Source organism: Balearica regulorum, chromosome 1, assembly GCF_011004875.1.
Source record: "Balearica regulorum gibbericeps isolate bBalReg1 chromosome 1, bBalReg1.pri, whole genome shotgun sequence".
Lineage (NCBI taxonomy): Eukaryota > Metazoa > Chordata > Aves > Gruiformes > Gruidae > Balearica > Balearica regulorum.
The window spans coordinates 118487808-118509253 of record NC_046184.1 but is presented as its reverse complement, the minus strand read 5'-3'; the positions used below and the strand labels follow the sequence as shown (position 1 = coordinate 118509253).

The window sequence follows — 21446 nt, the reverse complement described above, 5'->3', positions numbered from 1 at the left end:
TTTCAATACTACTTTGCACAAGATGATAAAGCTGAAAGAGGGAAGGATCTAACAATCTGGCCAGCTACTACAAATAACCAGTTCACCTCCAATTTTTCAGCAGCTTATGATTGGGATCAGTTCTTTTAGCTGGACTTCAGAAGGGACAATCACCTAATTGCCTGTTCTTGTTTTAATGCATTATCCATGAACTGTGAACAACCTCATGAAACAGGCAGTGGTAGCGCTATGTGTATTTCCATTACATTTAATTTCTCATGAGGCAAGAAAGAGAGACACCGACACCACAGCTGGTGTGTCTCTGATATCATAGCGTTGCACGAAAAAATTAAGAGGTTAATCCAATTCCTTTCTGTACAAAGCCCATTTTGCTCAGTTCAGAATTTACAAATCAAAATGCAGTTATAACTGTAGGAAGAATGGTATCAGTTTGTTATTAAACTGTCAGGGTTTACAATTGCCAGCAGTGAGCTATGCAGCAATGGTTTGTGACTGGCAGGAAACAACAAATTCCTTTTACATTAGCCCAACTTGCCCAATTTTTTAAATTAAACAGAAATCCATCCATATTTGTGTTCTTGCTTGAAAGAAACCATGTATTTTAAATAAAACCCCTTTTAGAACCAGTAGATTTCTGTAGTCAGACATAGCTCTTTGTTCACTTCACCAGACTTGGAGCCTATGCTCATATAAGGACACCCTCCAAATGGGGATGTGCACACTTTGACTTCAGAGTTTAGCCTTCCTGGGAATTGTCTGTAAAAGATGAGTGGATGGAATCCATCTTCCTTAAAAGCCCCTCAGAAGAATTTTCCTCTTTGGATATCGTTCAATGTCAGGGTATCTATTTGTGATTGATGTGATCAGTCTGTAATAGTTTAACTCACCACCATGTTCTGCCTTAAAACTAGGGCAGGACCAAACCCACCCACCCCCACCCCCCCCCCAAAAAAAAAAACAACCAAAACACAAAAAAACCCCCACAAACCAACTATGGCAGCCATTTCTTACATGCCTAAATCTAAAGAAATAGTATTTCCTTTCTTTTTTCCTTTTTTTTTTTCTTTATACTTTTTACCTCACATGATAACAATATATCCATTACAATTTATGGAGCTTTTTTTTCTAAATTGACACTAGCTTCTTTAGTTTGTTTCCTCTACATGGATTTGCTTTTATTGATACAGATCTTGCATAACCTCAAACTCGATGTCAGTTTACATGTGGGGTTTGGAGAAGATACCTGCAATGACACAAATGGCAGCTCTCCGGCCCAGAATTAACATATTGATAAGTATCTCAAACCCCTTTAACACCACAAAAGGTACAGAACAAATAGTGGCAGTATCAGCTTTCAAATCTCTCCATTTGGGGCAAGGGGCTCCTTGCTTACCATGCTGAGTCAGCCTGAAATGTATCATGTTTCAAAATATTATTTTGTAGGAGCATAAGGCTTTTAAACTAGTTATTATACACTTTGGAGCCTTACCAAAGACACCAGCCCCCAGATAAAATTGTAATAAATAGCGGTACAGAGAAAAGTAGCTACTGTGAAGCCTAATTAAGTATTTTGATTAGTTTGTACTTGCTGCATTTTGGCTGCTGTTTAAAATTAATTTTATTTTCTGATGTCTGTCAGTGCTTGTTTTTCAACTACTTCTTTGTTTACTTAATTGGGCAGTTTATAATCATCACTTTGGAAAAATGAGTTTTCCTCTTTGCTTTTATAAGTGATCATGTTCGCTAAGCCTTTTTGCCCTTTCAGTTTCAATACCCTTCATAAGACTGGCAGGATTAACCCCAAGCAACAAATCAGCTTTCCAGTCGCAATGGCAGGGTGCTCAGCATCGTTTCTTACCCACAGTCAAGCACAGACCTTCCTTTACCTTCAGCCACCTTTTCCCACAATGTGCAAACTATTCTCCTCTAACACCAATTTGCTATTTGAGTCCGTAGTAATGAATTATTGCACCTGTGGCGAGGTCCATGGCAGAGGAGTGTCTTGTGGACACAATCAGTCAGCCCTGCCATGAAACGACTGCAGAATCAGAGCCAGTATCACAAAACCACACTAATTTTGCAGCAGGAAGGAACCACCATCATTTTTAATACCCTACTTTAGACTTTGAATAAGGAGACTCAGATTTTTTAGCTTTTGACTTTTGAAGTCAGTTATTTCCTTTCTCCTATTTGGCAAGGCAGCAATTCAGTAAGAGGAGGGGGCACATAGCCAATACTATTTTATATTGCAAAGTAGGAAAGTACCAGTGAAATGTGAAATTGAGACACTACTGTCTGTAAAAGGACAGGAAGACGGGGAATATCACAGTGACTTGCATGACCTTGAAAACTAGAGTAATAGGTATGGGGTGAGACTTAGTAGTACAAAGTGCGAAGTCATGAATTAAACAGAAAATCCTGCCCTCAGTTACAAACATGATTGGTCTGACAAGGAAAGAGAAGGAATTGACTGTACCCTCCTCAGTCGGAGGATAACAGAGCCATGAGCGCAATATAACTGTAAAGAAGTAAATGTGATCCTACATCCCATCAGCTAGGACGTTTCCTGTAGGAAGAGGGAAATATTGTTTCTGTTGTACATGACACTGATGAGCCCTTTGCAGTAATTCTGTCACAATTCTGGTTCCTCCTGCACCAGTAAGATGAATTTAAACTGATATTGTACAGAGGAGGACCAACAGGCTGATAAGGAGAATGTAGAGCTCATGGTACGAGGGGAAAATAGCATGAATTGGTCTAGTTCAACTTAGGAAAATAAAGACTGAGAGGATTCAGGTTTTTGCTATAAATATATTAGATTGGATGAAGGGAAGGGAGGGAAGGAAGTAAGTGTGGTTTTAAATTAGTGGAAAATTTGCTACCTGAACAAAAAGATTTCAACTAGATAAGCAAAATTTTAAAGCACTGTCAGAGTTAATTTCTAACCGTCAGAGGAATGAGTAATGCTTCAGGAGTTGTAGCAGGAATTAAAAAAAAAAAAAAAAAAAAAAAATTGTTTTACAGTAAACAGCAATCACTGGAAGGAAGGAACTGAACGGCACAGTGCAGACGGGACCCAATGACCCTACACGTTGTTTCTAGACCTTTAGTCCTAAACCAGAACAATGTAACAGAGCTGAGAAGTTTTTATGAATCAAATTTCAGGAAATGGGAGGCCGAAGTAGAAATGGGAGGCAGAGGAAACAGAGAGGAAAGACAAGATGCAGTGACAGAGAAGCAGTGATGGACTGCTCTGTAGTATACGTAAGGAAGACCATAAATGTAATATTTATTCTGCCTCTCATAACAAAAATTTACCTGTTGAAAATTAAAATTCATAATTGATTAAGAAATCCGAGCCAAACAAGAGAGCTGAAGGGAGTTACTTGAGATTTAAAGAGCTGAAATAATTATTCATAAAAGGAGTAGAAGGGGATTAAAATTAAACAAGCCTTGATTAATTAAATTTGCTGGGGGGGGGGGGGGGGAGCTTGATATGATTGGTATGTGTCTTGCAGTTTACAAAGAAAGAAGAATACTCAGAAAGATATTTGTTGTCCAAGCATGAAGCTACATTATCAGGGAAGACAGTTAGCACATCAAATGCGATACTATGGGAAACATGGGAAGATTTTACTTCTGCATGCAGCAAAATTCCAAGCTTGCCATTGCGTCTCTGCAATGGTTGCAAAACAGCTTTACATAAGCAGCTTTTATAACGCTCCATGAAGATCAATAGCTTTAGGTTGGCTTATTTGTTTTGTTTTGTTCCCGTGTTACAAAGTACTTGATCGCAGACAGGGAAGTTGCTTTGTTGTGTCAGGTACTATCAAAAAATATCAGGAAAGATAGACTTTACCCTGTGGAACACAGAAGATAGATAAAGGGCAAAGGGGAGAAGGTTATTGCAAACCTCTCCATAATAAATCTTGGCAACTGTGACACCTAACTCCATATTTATAGCCATTCCCTATCTTGACATCCAGAAACGGGAAGGCTAGCAAGTGAAATAGGAGCTTTGGAACAGTAAAGCAATCTTAAATATCAGAGAGGTTTTCCAAACAGCTGTGCTAGGTTTACCAGATTGCATTATGGAAATGTTAGACACCAAAAAATCATGCATTGATGTGTAAATAAGGGAAAAAATGGGGGTGGTAGGCTGGGAAAGAGAATTCCCTCTGGTATTCTTCCTGCCAGAAAACAAAATCAGACAGCTTCCACCCACTAGTCTCTCCTTATCTCTCCTTCAGTTTCCAATGGCTTGCTCTGAAAAATTTCCTCAACTCCAACAAGCCATAAAACCTACTGAGGATTTAAAATTACTGTTAGATTAGCAAATTTTGACCTATTGCAAATATTCTCAGGTTGTGTGAACCAAAACTGGTTTAGCTGATCTTAAAGCTTTTCTTACTGTTGTGCAAAAAAGCTCTCGGTGTCGCCATATGGTCTGAAGTAATATCTAGATTTACACTTTCTAGGCCAGTGAGAAAAAGTGTACTAACGAGAGGAGGAGCAAAAGAAGCTCTAGGCAAGGAGACTTCTCCAAAGCTGCCAGATGATTTGTTCCCTTGTACATCAGAAATCCCTCAGGCCTGATGTTCATGTGCTTTTTGTTTGTGATGGTGTCTAAGAGTCAGGATTGGCTAGCCATATGACTATGGAGGTGTACATCTTAGACATAAAACCAGATGCTTTCTGATGCATTCAGGAGTGATTTTGATATCTACAGGTAAGTGTTGTAATTTTGAGAACGTCAGACAAACTGTCTTACAGCTAATCAGCAATCCTTTAATGACACAGATTAAAAACCACTGACTCTTTAAAACAGTTAAAACTCAGAATTTATGCATGAAACGCTATTCTGTGGCCAAAATTTTTCTGCAGACACATTTTTGATTCATCTACTCACCCCTTCCAGGGGAAAGGAGGGACATATACCAAGAAAAGTAAACATTTCAGAACTTGAAGGGAAGAACTGAGAGCTCTGGCTCAATTTCATCAGACTTCAAACATGCAACGCTGTTTGTCATGCATGGGATTGCATTTGCAGAATGCACACAGAAAGGAAAACCCGTGCATGCAGGATTGGCAGAGGAGATTCAGCGTATCAGAAACTATAGTGTAGGTAGCAAGCTGATGGCATTGAATACCCTTACAGACGTGAATTAAATAATGCTAACATGAAGCTATTGTCACGAGTTCGCAGGATAAGGTCGTGGGAATAACACGTGCCTTCACATTTTGTACTGGGAGCTGTAACTTCACTAAAATACAAGTTTCTCCAGTTGGCAAGCATACATCAAAATCACTCCTAGAGAGGTGCTGGCAAGTGATTTCTCCATGTGTAAATGCCATGTTACATTGGCAAAATGAAAACTGGAGGGGGATCACGCGTCAGATCCCAGATTAGGCAGTCTCCATATAATCTCTCCACAGCCTCTACACAATCCCTATACAATTAACAGAAGGCGAGGGAGAAAAAACCTCCAGAGGGCAATTCAGAACTGTTTATTTTAGGTGCACTGAGTAGCTCTCTGTGAGGTCCTCTCTTTCTTCAGTGGCCTAAGTAGAGCAGAATCCAATGCAAATCCCTAAGGTTAGGCATCTAAAGTAGGATGTACCAATCCCTTCCGCCTCTTATCAACCCATGCCTCTACTTATCCTATTGTTTGAAAAATGTACTCTCCAAAAGCTATTCCAAAAACCTCAAGCTGATATAAACTTCAGTTTCTGACATAAACTGTTCCCTCAGGCAAAGTACAAGTCTGGTGAAGTCAAGTTGTTTCTGGGACTATCCATCCAAAGGGAAGCGGGAGAGATCTCTGAGTCAAAGCCCATTAACTGAAATCATCCTGAACAAGCAATACGGGTTTAGAGACTGCCAGTTCAAGTACCACTTCGGCCTTCAACTGAAATGTAAAGGGAAAAGAAGTCTCAGCAACGCACCAGTCAGGCATTTGCCTGGGACCTTAAGAAAGTAGCAGGCATCTTTTCTGTGTGTGCTAGCATAAGTGTTAATAGACTCCGAGAGGTTCTGCAGTGAGATTCATGGAGCTGGCTTAGAGAAAACTGCAACTGAGACAAATAGATTGAAGGCGGACAGCAGGCTAAGTATAAAATAATTATTTGTGCACCTGTTCAAGAGCCATTTTAGTTTGTGTGCCCCAAGAGAAAAAGTGTCATTTGGAAAGCACAAGGGTTTGTGCAATTTAATGATGCTATTATGGTTCCAAGCTCAATGTAACCATCCACATGCTGCTCCTCCTGAAATATTTAACAATTAATAGAGATAAAAGGCCCTATCACACATCACACTGTGTCAGGATTGTGAAGTCGGGAAGGATAAGCTCAGACATATCCTTGTTCCACAAAAATCCTTACTCCATTTTGAATATGCTCACTTTTCCTGCTGTGTTGGCAAATGAAAGCATGAAAAATGAGTAACAAGTGGAGTAGGCTCTAGAAAAGCAACTTCAGCTTGGAGGACAGATACTGTTCCAGTAGATATGCTCCTAGCACAAGGGAAGAGATTTTAAAAAGAGTAGTTTGCGAGAAGAAATGAGTAGTCGTGCAAATCTCCAAGGAAGAAGAGGCCTCATATTGCTCTTTTCAGTGAAGTTCCCTTTTATGGAAAAAGCTTAAGAAAGTAGAACGCAGCCATTTTTCAGACTAGCATGATATAATACGTCCACAACACAAACACATGGACTCAGATGAGATTAGACAGAGCAAAAAAAGTTTCCCAGAAAGTACATTAGGAAATGTAGGAATGTGTGAAGAGGAAGGGTGAGGTGAGAAAGGAAATGCAAATAAGGAGATTTTATAAGCTAAAGTGGTTCTGCTTTAAAATACTACTTTTGTCTCAGAAGGAGAAAAAAAAATCATTGGTGATCATAGTCACAGAGCACAGATGAGCTGTGGAGCTGGGCTTGCAGCTAATCTCAGAAAAACAAAACAAAGAAAAAAACCCCAACAAAAACCCCAGCAAAACTGATATGACTTGTGAAAGTTCAGGTAACATAAATAATAACAATCTGTAAAGCCACAGCCCCATTCTGCTTCCCGATGAATAGGTGCATTAGTTTGGAATATGAGTAATTCAACACAATGTAGACACAAAAGGTGAAGTGTAAGGTGGAGTAGTCTGGAAAGGATGCATCATACAAAAAAAATAATCGGGGTGACATCTGGCAAATGCCTTTTTAGTTCTACTTTTCAGCTAAGTTTTCTAAGAAAAGGAGGCTTAAGCAAGGTGCCTGTTAGTGTCTGAACATGTGCACCTGCCTGTTTGGCAGCTGCCCTTCCTTCCCACAAACATGGTATTTGTTGGCCAATTCCAACCAAACCTGAGAATGGGAAAGTAGTGTCAAAGATACTGCCTTCCCACAGACTAAATCAGCGAGGAGCGTGCGTAAAGATGCTGGAGACTTGTTTGCAGTGCGAGATCAGCCCGTACTATGCACCAGGGAAGTCCTGCGGGACACAAGCTCGGGCCTCCGCAGGTCACCCGGATACACCTGTGGTTCCTTCGGACGCCCCGCCGAGGAAGGCGCAGCCGGGGAAGGCGGGACGGTCCCGAGGCAGACGGCGGGGCGAGAGGCTGCCGGAGCTGCTGCCCGCATTCCCGGGGGGGAGAGAGACGGAGCCTCGCCCCCTCCACGCCCGCCGTGTCCCCCACCCCCACGGGAGGCGACGGACCTCTCCGGCGGGGGCGGCTCTCCCCTCCTCGCCGTCACACCTCCGCTACGCGCCGCTCCCCGCCTCGGCCTCCCCAGCGGCAGCCTGTCCGCCCCGCTGGGGCCGAGGGGCGGTGCAGGCAGCGGGCAGGGCCGCCCCCGCGGAAGGAGCGCACCGCCCCCGCCGCCCCGCGCTGCCCGCAGGTGGCGCTGCCGGCAGCCGCGCTCCGACCCGCCGCGCCGGCCGGGCTAGCGCAGCCCCCCCGGCGCCGGCCGCAGCCCCTGGGCCCGCCCGCGGCTGCCTCCGCGGGGCCGCACCTCCCCCGCCCGCCCGCCACGCTCCGCGCCGCGCCGCGCCGCCTCCCTCGTTTCCACACACACGCAGACACGCGCGGCGCCGCCGCGGCCGTCCGGTCGCCCCCCGCTCTCGCTGCGAGCGGCCCGAAGCGGCCCGGAGCGGAGCCCCGCAGCCCGCGGGTGCCGCTGCCCCGGCGTGCCCGTCTGCGCGGCGGTGGAGCGGCGCGGAGGTGAGCGAGCGGCGTGGGGAATGGAGACGCCCGACAGCATCCTCGGGGCCGTGTGACAGCGAGCGGCGCTCACACACGCACACGCACCCACCGGCTCGGAGCCAGAGCCCGAACCGGAGCCGGAGCCGGTGCAGAGCCGGGCAGCGCCGCCCTGCCCCGTCCCGCGGGGAGCCGGCATGGAGTGAGAGCAGCGTGCCGCCGCCAGGTAAGGCGGGGAGCGTTACCCGAAGGGGGGCGGAGGAGGTACTGGCTCGGGGGCTTGCGTTTTGGTGCCTATGCCCTTACGGCTCGTTGCCGCCACGTTTCTTCAGCCTCCCCCTCCATAAACGCCCTTCCTCAAGCCCCCCGGCAGCCACAGCAGCGGTGCCGGGGGGTACGGGGTGCGTTACTTATGTAACCGGGGGGCGAGCAACCTCAGCCGCTTTCCGCTGGGCAAGCGGCGAGGAAGCCGCGGCGGAGGAGGGACACGGCGGGGGGAGCCAGGCTGGCCCCCGGGGGGGGGGGGGGGGGCTGTTTCCAGCTGCCGTCGCGGGATCCTCCCGCGTGGGAGCCCCGGCCCCGCGCCCTCGGGCAGAGCGCTGCCGCCGCAACGGGGCCGGGGCTGCCCCCGCCTCGCCTCGGGCTCGACAGCGGGCACCCGCGGGCGACCAGGGACGTCCCGCCCGGCCGCCCCCTCCCCAGCGGCGCTCCAGCGGCAGCGCCGAAGCAGGGAAGAACTTGAAAGCCGGGTGGAGGTGGGTGGGGGATGCTGTTTTGGCTGCTCCCGTCTCACTCCTCCTCTGGAAGGGCAGCGGGGGGCGGCCGCGCTGCGGGAAGCTGGGGTCGCGCTGGGCTGAGGCGGGCAGCGCTGAGGGTAGCCGGGGCGAGGCTGAGAGGAGCTGGGGTAGCGCTGAGGGCAGCCGGGGCCAGGCTGAAAGGAACCGGAGCCAGGTTGAGGGGGCGGCGCGGCCCAGTCCCGGCTGGGTGGGCAGGGTAGGGAGAGCCTGCGCTGGGGGAGAGGGGCAACGGGCGAGGAGAAGAGGAGAGGGGGTGCTGCTTACGAAGGGATGCCCGTCTCCTCTTGATCGGAGGGAGAGCGAGCTCGGTATCACCATGGCGACCTAAGGGAGGAAAGAGCTAAATAAATAAATAAGTAGGCGAGAACTCCCCCCTTCCCCTCCTCCGGCCCCCGCCGCCGCCCTTTCCCGGCCCCAAAAGGTCCGGTACCAAGGGTGGGGAGAAAGATACCACGGAGAAAACTTTCCTCGTGTGGTAAAAGGGGGCGGCGAAGAGCCGGGGGACCGTGGTGGGGAAGGGGCCGCCCCGCACGGCTCAGCGAGGTGCCTCCGAGTCGCCGTGCCCGGACCCTCTCCTCCGGCCACGGCGGGAGGGAGAAGGTGCTTCGGGGCGAGCTCCGAAACGCTGCTTATTGCTGTGCCAGCCATGCCCCCCCCCAGCCGCCCTCTCCCCCGCTCCCCGACCGCTCCGCGCACCACCAGCCCCCGGGCGCTTCGCTACCGGCTGCGGGGCCCGGGCCGGTCCCGCTTCAGCACCGCGGACAGCGGCGGGAGCGGCGACGGCAGCACCAGGGTCAGCGCCGGGGCGGCGGGAGCGCGGCGGGAGCGCGGCTGCCGGCGGCGGGCAGGGAGCCGGCCAAGGGCTTTGGATCGGCTCCCCGCTCTGGGAGGACCAGGGGAACCCCCGCAGGTGTCCCCGCGGCAAAACCGGCTGATGTTCTCTGCTAGAGCCAGCCCCGAGCACCGTGCCGCTCCCCGCCGGGTGCCGGGAGCCAGAGGAAGCCTCACCTAGGGCCACTAATCTTTCCTGAGGCAAATGCATGCAGGAGCTGAGAGTAAACACGTCAGCAAAAGGCATCTTTTAAACGAACTTCCTCGAGGTTGTTTCTTATGACTCTTTTGCAGTGGCTTTTCTAACTTGTTATGGCTAACCGTACACACGCACGACATCAGTAAAATGAGTCCTGCAGAAATTGTGAAAAATATGTGTTCTCAACTTGTTTCCTTAAGCAAACTTGTTGAGAAATTGCACTTGAAGAAATTGCACTTTTAGCTTAGGGAGTTATCCCATTGCTGAGGTCCACGATTACATAGGTGGACTTTGTGCCAGTCAGACAGACATGATCAACTAATCAGAAAAACACCTCCTGATCAAGAACTGTTGTCCTCAGTTGGTGAGCAGTTTAAAGAAATACACAAAGTGAGGGGGAAAAGTATTCAGATTAGTGATAATTCACAAAAGCCAAGAGGTATTTATTGCACTGATAAGTTGTAAATTATTGGTTCAGTTTTCCTATACATATCTCATGCTAGTAGTTACATATGCAATTATTGCTTTAGACTATGAAAAATATTCTAGAAAAGCAAACAGCATAATGAATAATATTCACTGGGGAAGATAGAGATGGGTTAGTCACTTTTGTGCTGTTGACTGTGTCAGGATGTTCTTTTTTCATTAAACAAACAAGATTTATTTAATCTTGTCTTGGTCCTGATAGGCAGTAAACTATAGATACATGTAGAATTATTGGTTTTGAATCCAAATCCCCAGCCTCTTGAGGTTATGCTTTAACTATAATCAAGCTGTCAAATCACACCAGCTACTGGGTTCCTTCTTTGTTATAAATTGTCTGTTTCAGATAAGTCCTAGACTAGCAGAGACAACCACATAGGTGAGTCCTATTCATGCATGGGAGTTATTCACGCTTTGGACTTATGCAGGGGCTCCAAGCAAATTCATCTCTAAGAATAACAAGTTGAAGTAAAGTCTTTTTAACTGTAGATCCACATTTTGCCCTAACTACACTTCTTGACAAGCCAAGTGAACTAATGAGTTAAGCCTTTATGGAAATGGAGATCTGAATTTCTTAATGATGGGCCTCATATTTTCAGACCTATCTCATAGGGAGTATAGAAATAAATGACTGAACTGTAAGTATGGTCTTGGGAACTCATTACTTTCCTGTGGGAAAATGAGGAGAAGTAACAGAATACAGCTCTTCAGGGTAGTTACGAGATCATTTATAATACTTCAAGCTATTGATTTTGTTATGTGAGGCAATACTCCTGCAGTGTCAGAATAATTTTATCAGATAATTGCAAAATGATTTTGCCCTATAAGCAACATAAGAAAAAAAAAATTAATTGTAGGAACATCAACAGAAAATCCCACAACCTTAATTACTTTAGTAAGAGACAGACTTTGTGGAATTTCTGCCAGTGCATTTACACGATGGTCAATATGAGCTTCCTAAGATACATAATATCACTGCAGAAAATACTTACTTGTTTTTCATAAGCATGTATATGTAGCCTTGTTTTATATTTATTTTATTGAAACATGGTATTTTGGAAAAAAAGACAAGTTGTCTCCTTCAAACAATGCAAGAGAAATAGATTGTCATTTATATTTTCATAAAATATCCATCACAAGGGATTTATTCAAGTATTTCACAGGTGTAAGGTCTATGTTGGTCTTTCTTTCACCTATAAAATATCAGGAACTCTGGACACTGTTGGTGTAAGATTACTGGGTTTGTCATGATCTTCTCATGGTATTTTCACATATATGAATAGATTTTTATTCAGGAGTTGTTTATATGCTTCTATAAAAGTAAGAAGTAAAAGCATTCATATTAGCATTGTCCCAAATAAATTAAACTGTGTCTTAAGTAATAGTGGTTGAAGTGTTGTAGAGAACACATTTCTATTTTATTGTTTCTTTTATTTTCATTGTTGTTAAAAGCTTGGGAGTTCTGTTCAGTGTTTTTATCATCTGCTTACTATAGAATGTTGCTTTTTAATTGGGACAATTAAACACTGGCGGTTTTTAAAAAGAGATATGGTTTAGGTTAATGTGTTTGTGACATTCATGTGGATGTACAATTTTTACAAGTGGAGGCAGTTTGATACTAGCAAACAACATTCCTAGTATGTTAAGTATCAGTATTTAAATATTGATCATGCAGAAAGAGGCCAATACTTCTTAAACAATGAATGCTAAATTTACTGAACATTAAACTCAAGAAAAGAGTTTTACTCTCATTCCCACTTGATAGTGACTTTCTTGAAGATTTTTTTTTGTTTTTTCCCCCAAAAAATGTGCATTGGATGCTTTACTAGAATGATATTTTATGTGTGCTATGAATAGCTGGAATAGAAGTATTGAACAATAGGAGGTTGCTAACTCCACTTTTTCACACACTGCTGCAATTTTTAATTATGCCCAAGGACACTGGCTGTCATGGAAGCTTGAAGCCTTCTGACAGAGCCTCATGACAGTGTTGTGGAGCCTCTGTCGAAAGGAGAGCCCACATGAGGCCACCCCAACCCAGTACTGCAGGAGGTGAATGGGAGCAGTCCTGTCCCTGCAGGGGCTGGAGGAGGAAAACCTCTATGGTCCAAAGTCATGTGCAGAGACTGGAATTTTTCAATCATATACATTAGTATGGCAGCTGCAAAGGCACTGTGCTGCAGATATGAATCATGTCCATAAGAAGGCTCAGAGCACCATCCTCATTTAACTCATCGCCCATGTCTGCCTAGTAGAATATCCTACAGGGTCAGGGGAATTTGACAACTAAGGAAACACATCTTGTTTATATTTTAAAGGCTTATTAAAATGGATTTTTGCTATCTATCTAGTAACATGAATTCTATTCATGAGCCTTTACATATGGCCAGCAGAACATCCTGTCTTCAGATACAAGACCAAAAAGAAAAGTACATTTTAAAGCTCTTAAAAGATATGCAATTTTTACCTTCAGTTCATGTGAATGGACTCAGAGTCACACAATGCCCAGTGAAATCAGTAAAGATCTGCATAAGTGCAAGGACTGTACACAGTCCTCACGGCAGAAGCCCCAACTCATGCCAGAGATTGCAGAAGAAGGTCTAAGATAACTGAGAAGAACCTCTAACAGGCATTTTCTCTGGAGTATTAGTTTTGAATTAAATTATTAATTAGGTTTGGAATTAAAAATAAATAAAAGTTTAAAGCCCATTGATTCCCTGCTTCTATTTGCCAGTTACAACTTCAGGTCACCCATTAATGGTATCTGGGTATGAGGTACAGCATGATATTCCTGGCATAAGCATCCACAAGATTAGGAGTCATACTATTACTGTAGGTCTAACTGACAATAAGATCATAAATGCCCTCAGAAGACACATTGCCTTATTACAATAGTATATATCACTTTAGTATTAGGAAATAAACACCTTATTCTATCAGGTCTCAAAATGAATGCAAGTATATGGCTGGAAATGCATATTCATGATATGCACTCTTCTTCAGTTTGATATTATTTACTTCCAAGAAGCATTTACTTTCTTATCTCACTTCGGTAGGACAATAATGTAGTATATCCAAGGGCAGAACTAGCCTTGCAGTCAGAAAGCTCTAACATTTTCACGCATAGCTTGAAATTCACAGGAGTAAATCACGATTCCACAGAGATTTAAGTTTTTTAAAGCATTTGCATTAATAGCACTATATGTGTTAGTGCAGACAGTGAAGGCTCATTCAAATATTTATGCCAGAGAGCCTGCTATTAATTCTTTCCGCCAACGACCTACCCTTTCTGTCATGTGCACAGTGAATGGTTCATACTGAGAGAGCTCAGCTTCAGACTTTGACATGCATGTGGACATCCGAGCCTCCCAACCAGAGGAAGTATCTGACTCATCCTAACGCAGAGATTTCAGGACACTGGCACAAATGTAAACATGATCTTTGCTGTTTGGCCTTGAGGCAGTGCCACATGCTCCTCTTGTGCCTCATGGCTAAAGGCAGTGGTTGGAGACGGTATGAATGGGGAGAGGTTCTTTAGCACAAACTTGGTTATGGTTCTACATCCCATCACAGGCCTGCAGGAACAACCTTAATCTTCACTTTGATTTCACTTCATACCCTTCGACCTGACCATATTGGGTCTTTAAGTTAAACTGTGCCTTTAGAAAGAGAAGTCCCAGGTCTGATTGCTACTGTGACAGCCGTGACAGCATTTCATAGGCAAATAGACACTAAAGATCATAGATTTATACAGCTGTTCTGTATTATATCACATTCATTTAATCTACATAGACTGTTGGAGCCTGACCTGAAGAAGCCACCATGAGCAGAATTTGTTGGGACTCACTGGAGCAGAATGCTGGGGCTTGTTTTCTGATGAAAGCCAAGTGCTGGTATTTGTGCTGAATTCTCAAAAAAACTTCTGGACAAGAAAACAATAATGTACAGATTGAAAGGGTGAAATAGAGAGATGAAAGAACGAACAAGATGATGAGAGAGCAAGCGCACGAGAGCATAGTTAATTCAATGCTCTAATCAACTGTGTTCTGCAGTGCTTTATCATAAGCATCCCTGCATCAGGCTCACCAGCTCAGAGCGCTTTGCAGCATTGCAGGAAATCCTCTGCTTTTTGCTTCCCATTTAAAAAAAAATCTCATTGTGTCTTGTTAATACAGACAACTTTGTCAGTGAAAGCAAAGGAGAAATTATCATATAATTTAGTATTTATCATAATCAAGAGCAGGGGTTCATTAGAACAGTGAACAATTGCCAATTTATTCCTCAAAATATTAATTTGAAGAATGAGAAAATAATGACATTTCCCACCTTCCTGGTTTTTCTCCCGCACTCTCCTCTTAACACACACAGTCTGCATTTTCTACCACCTTGTCAGATCAATTTCTGATTCTTGAAAAGAAGCATTTATGCTAAATGATTGTAATTAAGAACCTTCTTCTTCCAGCTTAATAGCTGTCTGGACATGGAGAGGTAATTCTCCATTGATTTCCATGGGTCCAGATTTATACAGAAAAAGCTTCTATAGGCAATGCCTGCTTTGGAAGTATAGCCTCCCTGGGCTCCCTATAGCATCAGTGAAAAGAGCTGGGCAACTTTAAAGGGCAAGTCCAAAGAGCAACTTTAGTCCACAAAGATCTCAATAGGCCTCTAGACATGTCACATTTTGATGCCTCGAGTTTCATGGGATACTTCTCAAGTTATTAAATGAATGTGGCAACCTACAGTTGCAGAAGGTGTGATCAATCCCTGTCTTCAGAACTCCCATACAGAATGGTACCCACTAAACTTCTTCATTTGCATGGTCCTACATCACTCTCTTCCTGGCTGGCTTACAAAAATCTCAGTAATACATAGAACTCAGGCGTATTTTTTTTCTCTTCCATTGTTTCTGACACTGTCCAGCTGCAGCACGAAGTAGCCGAGTGCTTCCTAGTCTCAGAGGTGGCCTTAGACTATCAGAGGTGGAACCAACAGCAGGAGCAGGGAGCACATAGTTATGCAAGGAAATGGAAGGAAACCTTTTCTAGTAATTAAAACCAATGGCTGCTGAAGGATATCAGGATTGCCAGGAATTGCAATGGGCTCTGAATCATGGCCTCTGTGTCAATGCAGAGAGGAAAGGAGGGTGAGCTGGAAGGGAAGTAAAGGAAACTGTGCCACCTTTGGTACAGCCCCAGTGCTGTACTCTCCTCAGTATGCTGCTGGCTTTCTCTGGTGCAAATGCAGGAAGGCATATCAGTTAGGTGGGAAATAAATAAAATGCCTCATTTAATTCTTTACTGAATGGGAACTAGGGATTATCAAATCTTCACCTAGCGTCATTGTTACAGGGGAGGAGGAGAAGGGAGACTATTGGATCGCAGCCCATTAGCGCTACCCAGTGTGGTGTGTACATCAAACTGGGGCTGTCTCATAAAATGCAGTGTCTCTCCAACAATCTTGCAATCCTTGGCTGTTGTGAATTGCTGTATAAGAATTCTAATACTTCAGGTAGTTAATCATGTTAAATAAACTAGATATACATGTTTATCTCAGCCAAGCATCCAGCAGGGATGTGAACAATCTTTACGAAGCTGCTGTATTCCATCTATTAGGCATAATTACATTAAAGCATAAAGTGCATCAGAAGTCTTTCAGGATTACAAAGTAAGATTAATCTACTTTCCAGAAATATACCAAAGTTACTATTACAATCAGAAAGCAAAACAAGCAAACAGAAGATCCTACTTATTAAGAAAATATTCCATCAATATCTGCATTATTCTAGTGATGCTGACTATAATTGTCTGTAGGATATTTACAATATGATTTTGTGGTAGTTGTTGACTTTGCACTTGTGAGTGCTATGCAGTTTGTGAGAACACAGCTCTCATGTAACAGTTCTCCAGACATGCACTGCCACTACTTTTTTCTCTACAACTGGACTTTTAAGAGGTGACTGCAAACTTCGCTACATCCCAGTGCCAAATTCTGGGTTTGACTGAGTTCTCCATTGCTAGTCAGAGATTGCAAAGCTATGTAAAAATTTAAGAAGGTCAAAATTTGGAACAGGTGGGAAGGAGAAAGGATCAAGACAGAAAGAATAAAGACATACAAAAAAGGGAAAGGCAAAAAGCCCTAGAACTGGATTGCAAACACTCCCCTATTCAGAAAAATCCATTCCACAGTTCTGGGATGGCTCACTGAAAATGTAGGCCTATTTGCAACATCTGCACGTTGCTGATCACTATTTCCCTTCTTGCTGCCCCTTGCAACTAGCAAATGTATGGGTCTAATCCACCTCTTACCAGATCACAGGATTCAGAAATGCATTTCACAAGAAGCTACAGTAGTTAATACACTAACTTAACACTACCAAAGCCTTCTGGATATATAAAAAATAATTGCAAAGGTATTCTATTCCAGGAAATAAATAGTACCCACTGTGTATAAACAGCAAACGTCTATTATTGTCACACTGCATTCCAGCAGTGTTTGCTGCAGAAAATAGCTTTACTTTTTCATGCAAGGAGGTAACAATAGCAGATATGAAGCCAATATATCTCCAACCAGAATTTAACCTGACATACTGTATAAAGTCAAAGAATTAAAGAGAAAAAAAGAAAAAAGAAAAAAAAAAAGAAAAAGAATTAGGAAGAAGTTCTGGCCTGGACTGTTTTCAAGGAACAGCACTCATGGTTTGTTTATTGTTTGGCTTTTAATTCCAGCTGCATTCAGAAGCCAGACTAAGTGGGTTTGAGGAGTCACATATAACTCGCTCTTAGAAGAGAATTAAGCTGCTGGCTGGTAGGAAACTCAGGTAGGCCCTTAGAGATGCAGAAGAGAAAAGATGTATGATATTATCATGAGCAAAAATAATAATAACAAAAGAAACTGGAGGAAGCTTTACTGGAAATGTATAGGAATAGTAAATCCTGCCAAGCTGTTGCAGAAATAGAATCACAGAAAATACGTGATCTTATGTATGCATTTTAGTCAAAGAGCATTAAAGTCTTTCCATTAATTTAAGGGGTTTCGTATCAGACCTTAAATGTAAATTTATTTTAAATAGGTGAGAGGAGAGGAGAGGAGAGAGGGCTGACATACAGCCCCTTGGTACATCTCAGGATGACTTCATTACTTAAAACTGTCATCAGAAATCTTTGCATAATCCAGCCTAAACTTTGTTCCTATTTGTGCTACGTAATTCTAAAAGTGTGCAGGCAGCAGATAGAGGGAAAGTGATCAACTAACATATTCTAGAAATGTCTACAAGTATTCCAAATCCTTTTCCTTTATGATGATTTTAAGATGCAGTTTCTCACATTTTGCCATAGTGCAAGCACATGGCACTCCTATGGGAGTTTTGCAGCTCCCCAGGAGTAGACATAGCACATTTTCAACAGGGATAGCAGTGTATCAACCCAAACATGTACCAGGAGTTGGAGCCTGAATATTTCTGCTTGACCTTTAGTAAAGATCAGCCTGCTTTAGGGCCAAAACATGGATTTGGGAGTAAACATGAAAATATATTTCAAAGCAGATGATTATTTTTAAATTAATGGCTGTTGCAACTTGCATGGAATGTCAGTCAACAGTGGACAAGGTGAGCACAGCTGAAATGGTCAAATCTGAGGCAAAAAAAAAAATGTTGTCTGTTACATTTCCTCACACCAACCAATAAAATATCATAATTCTTTTTAAAAATTCTGAATAAAAAGATAGATTTATGCTATTGCTACTTTCCGTTAATTAAGTTTTCCATAAACAAGTAGTGCAGGATCAGACCAATATCAATTTATGGCAATAAGTCTAACCATTCCATCAGCTTAAGAGCAAAGCAAAAATAGTTTAGATCAGCTGTTTATACAGATCACTATGATGAAGGAGAAACTGAGAGAGAGGAAACTATATTATTCCTGAAAGAGATATCATGACTTGTAATTGTGCTGGACTAGATCCTGTTTAAAGTGGACCTTTTCAGTAGTAAATGAACATTAGATCAAGCCTAATGAAAAATTATTTTCTTGTACATTAGACCCATTAAAATACCAGGTAAAGCAGCTATCACGTGTGTAGGCAGGACTAGCCCGTATGGTTCAAGAAAAAGACAAGCTAAGGAGCTGGGCTATGCAACTGGGAAAGGTGAGAGCAAACACTGGCAACTGAAATGACAAGAAATCTTAATTTTGTTCTTGAAAACAAGGCCTCAGGCACCCCTCTTATGAGCAGAAGAGGGAGAAAAATCAAGCTTCACTTTTTGCAAGTTACAAAGAGGAAGAACTTTAACTTTCTACAACAATTAGATTTCTGCCTTCAGGCTAGCTTTTCATTTCAGTGAAATCTAAAGTTGGACCCAAAGCATATATTCCACAGTTCAGCATAGTCACAGTCTAAAGGTTGAATTTTGTGGGTTGGCTTCATTTTGTCAGTTGAGCTTCACTGGTAAATATGTGCCATCAGAAAAAAAAAAAAAACCACACACACGCACACACAACAAAACAAAACCCAAAAAACCCCCACACCAAAACAAACAAAGGGAAAACCCCAACCCCAAATCCCAAAGCTGAACTTCAAACCTTACTCTCCAGTTATAACTGTAATCATCAAAGCCATACTCAATAACCTAGAATTAGCACTTCTACTTAATCCTACACACCAGCGTGGGAGGCAAAGAGGAGGAGAACAGTGTAGTTCTGATGCAGCTAGATAAACATGTATTTACTTATAGTACAGAGGTCAAAATTAGAACTATTGGAACTAAAATTTAAAAGACATTTTCAAAAAGCTTCTCCCCACAAATAAAAATGTTTATACAAATATCTGGAAAATAAAATGCTTTACTTTCATATTGTCTGTGAATATTTCCTCTGTGCCAATAATCAAGGACCTAATCTTGTATGTCCTACCAACTTTCAGGATTTTGGTCCATGTGAAAAGACTCTTGTTCAGCGTACATATAGTTATTGCTCTAACTGAACCCCTATCATGGACCTCTAATGAACTCAGAACAAAACCTAACGAACATTACTGAATATAAAAATTATTAAATCATTTCACAGAACTAGAAAAAATAGTTTAGAAGGGACCTCTGGAGACCTCTAGTCAAACCTTACCAAAGCCAAGCAGAAAGGAATAATCCCTTCCCTCAACCTGCTTGTTAGTTTGTTACAAATGCATCCTAGTATATATTCAGCCTTATTTGCTGTTAGGGTGCACAGCTGGTCCATGTGCAACTTGCTGTCTGTAGAACCCACAGGTCCTATTCTGCAGTGTTGCTACCTAGCAAGTTGGTCCCCGGCCTGTATGCTTGCTCTTCCCCAGGTGCAGGACTTTGCATTTGTCCTTGTTCAACTTCATGAAGTTCATGATAGCCCATTCTTCTTGCTTGTCTAGATCCCTCTGAGTAACATCCTTACGCTGCCTGTGCATCAACCACTCCTTCCAGTTTGGTGTCTTCTGGAGGCTGGCTGAGATGCCTTCAGTCCTGTTGTCCAGGTCACTGATGAAAGCATTAGCACTGGCCCCAATAGGTATCAACCCCCAAGGAATACCATGAACTGTTAGACTTGGAACTGTAGACCCTTCAAGTTCAAAGATCCAGCCAATTTTCCACCCCTCCTTACAGTCTACCCGTCCAGTCCATTTGTCCTTGTTTGGCTAGCAGAAGTTATGGGATAGTGTCAAAAGTCTTGCTAAAGACTTGCTACTCTTCCACACCCACAGGCCAAATCATTTCATTGTAGAAGGCTGTCAGATTGGTCAAGCATGATTTGCCAAGGGATAAATCCAAGCTGACTCTTCCTGGTCATGTTTTTGTCTTTCATGTGTCTAGAAATAGCTTTTTTGAGAATTGCCTCCATAATTTTCCCAAGGACTGAAGAAAGGCTAATCAGCCTGTAGTTCCCTAAATCTCCCTTCTTGTTTTTCTTAAAAGGAAGGCACATAATTTTCCTGTTTACAGTCATGGTGGAACCCCTTGTATATTTTGATTTTTAGTATTCTCATGTTCATTATTCTCATTTTTAAATTTCATAATTCCTTCCACTTTTGAGTGTCTTTGTCTCTTGCTGCTAACTTGGCTGATTCTCACGGTATAACTTGATTTTCTGTGTGAATAGTCTATCATTGAGTGATTACTTGGCAATTGTTTCCAAATTTATGTCATATTTCCAGAAGGGTTATATTTTATTTGTAAAGCTTTCTCCTACAGAAAGTAGGTGTACAGCATCCCAGCACAGAAATGGATTTGGAATTTTCCTTTATAAAATGTTACCTATAAAATTCCTGCCTTCACCAAATACTTTAGCTATATGTGTGCATGTGTTCTGGAATAGGAAGCTATTTAATTTGGAGAAGCTTTTAACTCATTTCCAGCAAAACAAGGTAATTGTTAAAAAAAAAAAAGGTAAATGTTAAAAATGTTTCATTTGCTTGGCAAATGCTTCTTGTTTGAGTAACTCTGCACTACTGAAGTCCATAGAGCTATCTGGGCACATATAGTTACACATAGGAGTATAGGAGTTTTGGTTTGGTTACTTCTGAGCCCTTAACATGAGCTTGTTTTTTTCTGATATTTTCAGCTGTGTGGTTTTTATACTAGTCATACGTAAAAGTTAGCTGCTGCCACCTTTGAAATGAATGAGAGTTTTCCTACTCATTTCAGTGGAAATAAATTGAAACCCTTAATTAAATTTTGTCACCTATATCAAACTTCACAGAAGAACTTTAGCATAGTGGTATTTTCCTCATAGACATATCCTTGTGGGATAAGATTTGAAAATGTGAATTAACTGCATTAACTATCACATAATCAGGGTTTTTCTTCTAAGACAGTCAAATTGCTGATTGACTTATACTGCTACAATAGTGACTTGAATTAAACTCTTGCCATTTCAGTCCGCTAATAAAAGCACAGCAAGAGCATTACAAGGAATTCTGAAACAAGTATACCCCT

The 21446-nt window shown here is 42.9% G+C and overlaps 1 protein-coding gene across 2 annotated transcripts in view; it reads left to right on the top strand.

Moving 5' to 3' along the window:
* The first annotated feature begins 8049 nt into the window (after nt 1-8049).
* Nucleotides 8050-21446, top strand: part of KCNJ6 (potassium inwardly rectifying channel subfamily J member 6) — a 170331-nt gene continuing 156934 nt past the window's right edge. The window contains exon 1 of one of the 2 annotated variants that reach the window (XM_075771920.1): nt 8050-8408. The gene's annotated coding sequence lies outside the window, so the exon portion shown is untranslated. The remainder of the gene's footprint in view (nt 8409-21446) is intronic. The other variant, XM_075771927.1, reaches the window with a different exon arrangement.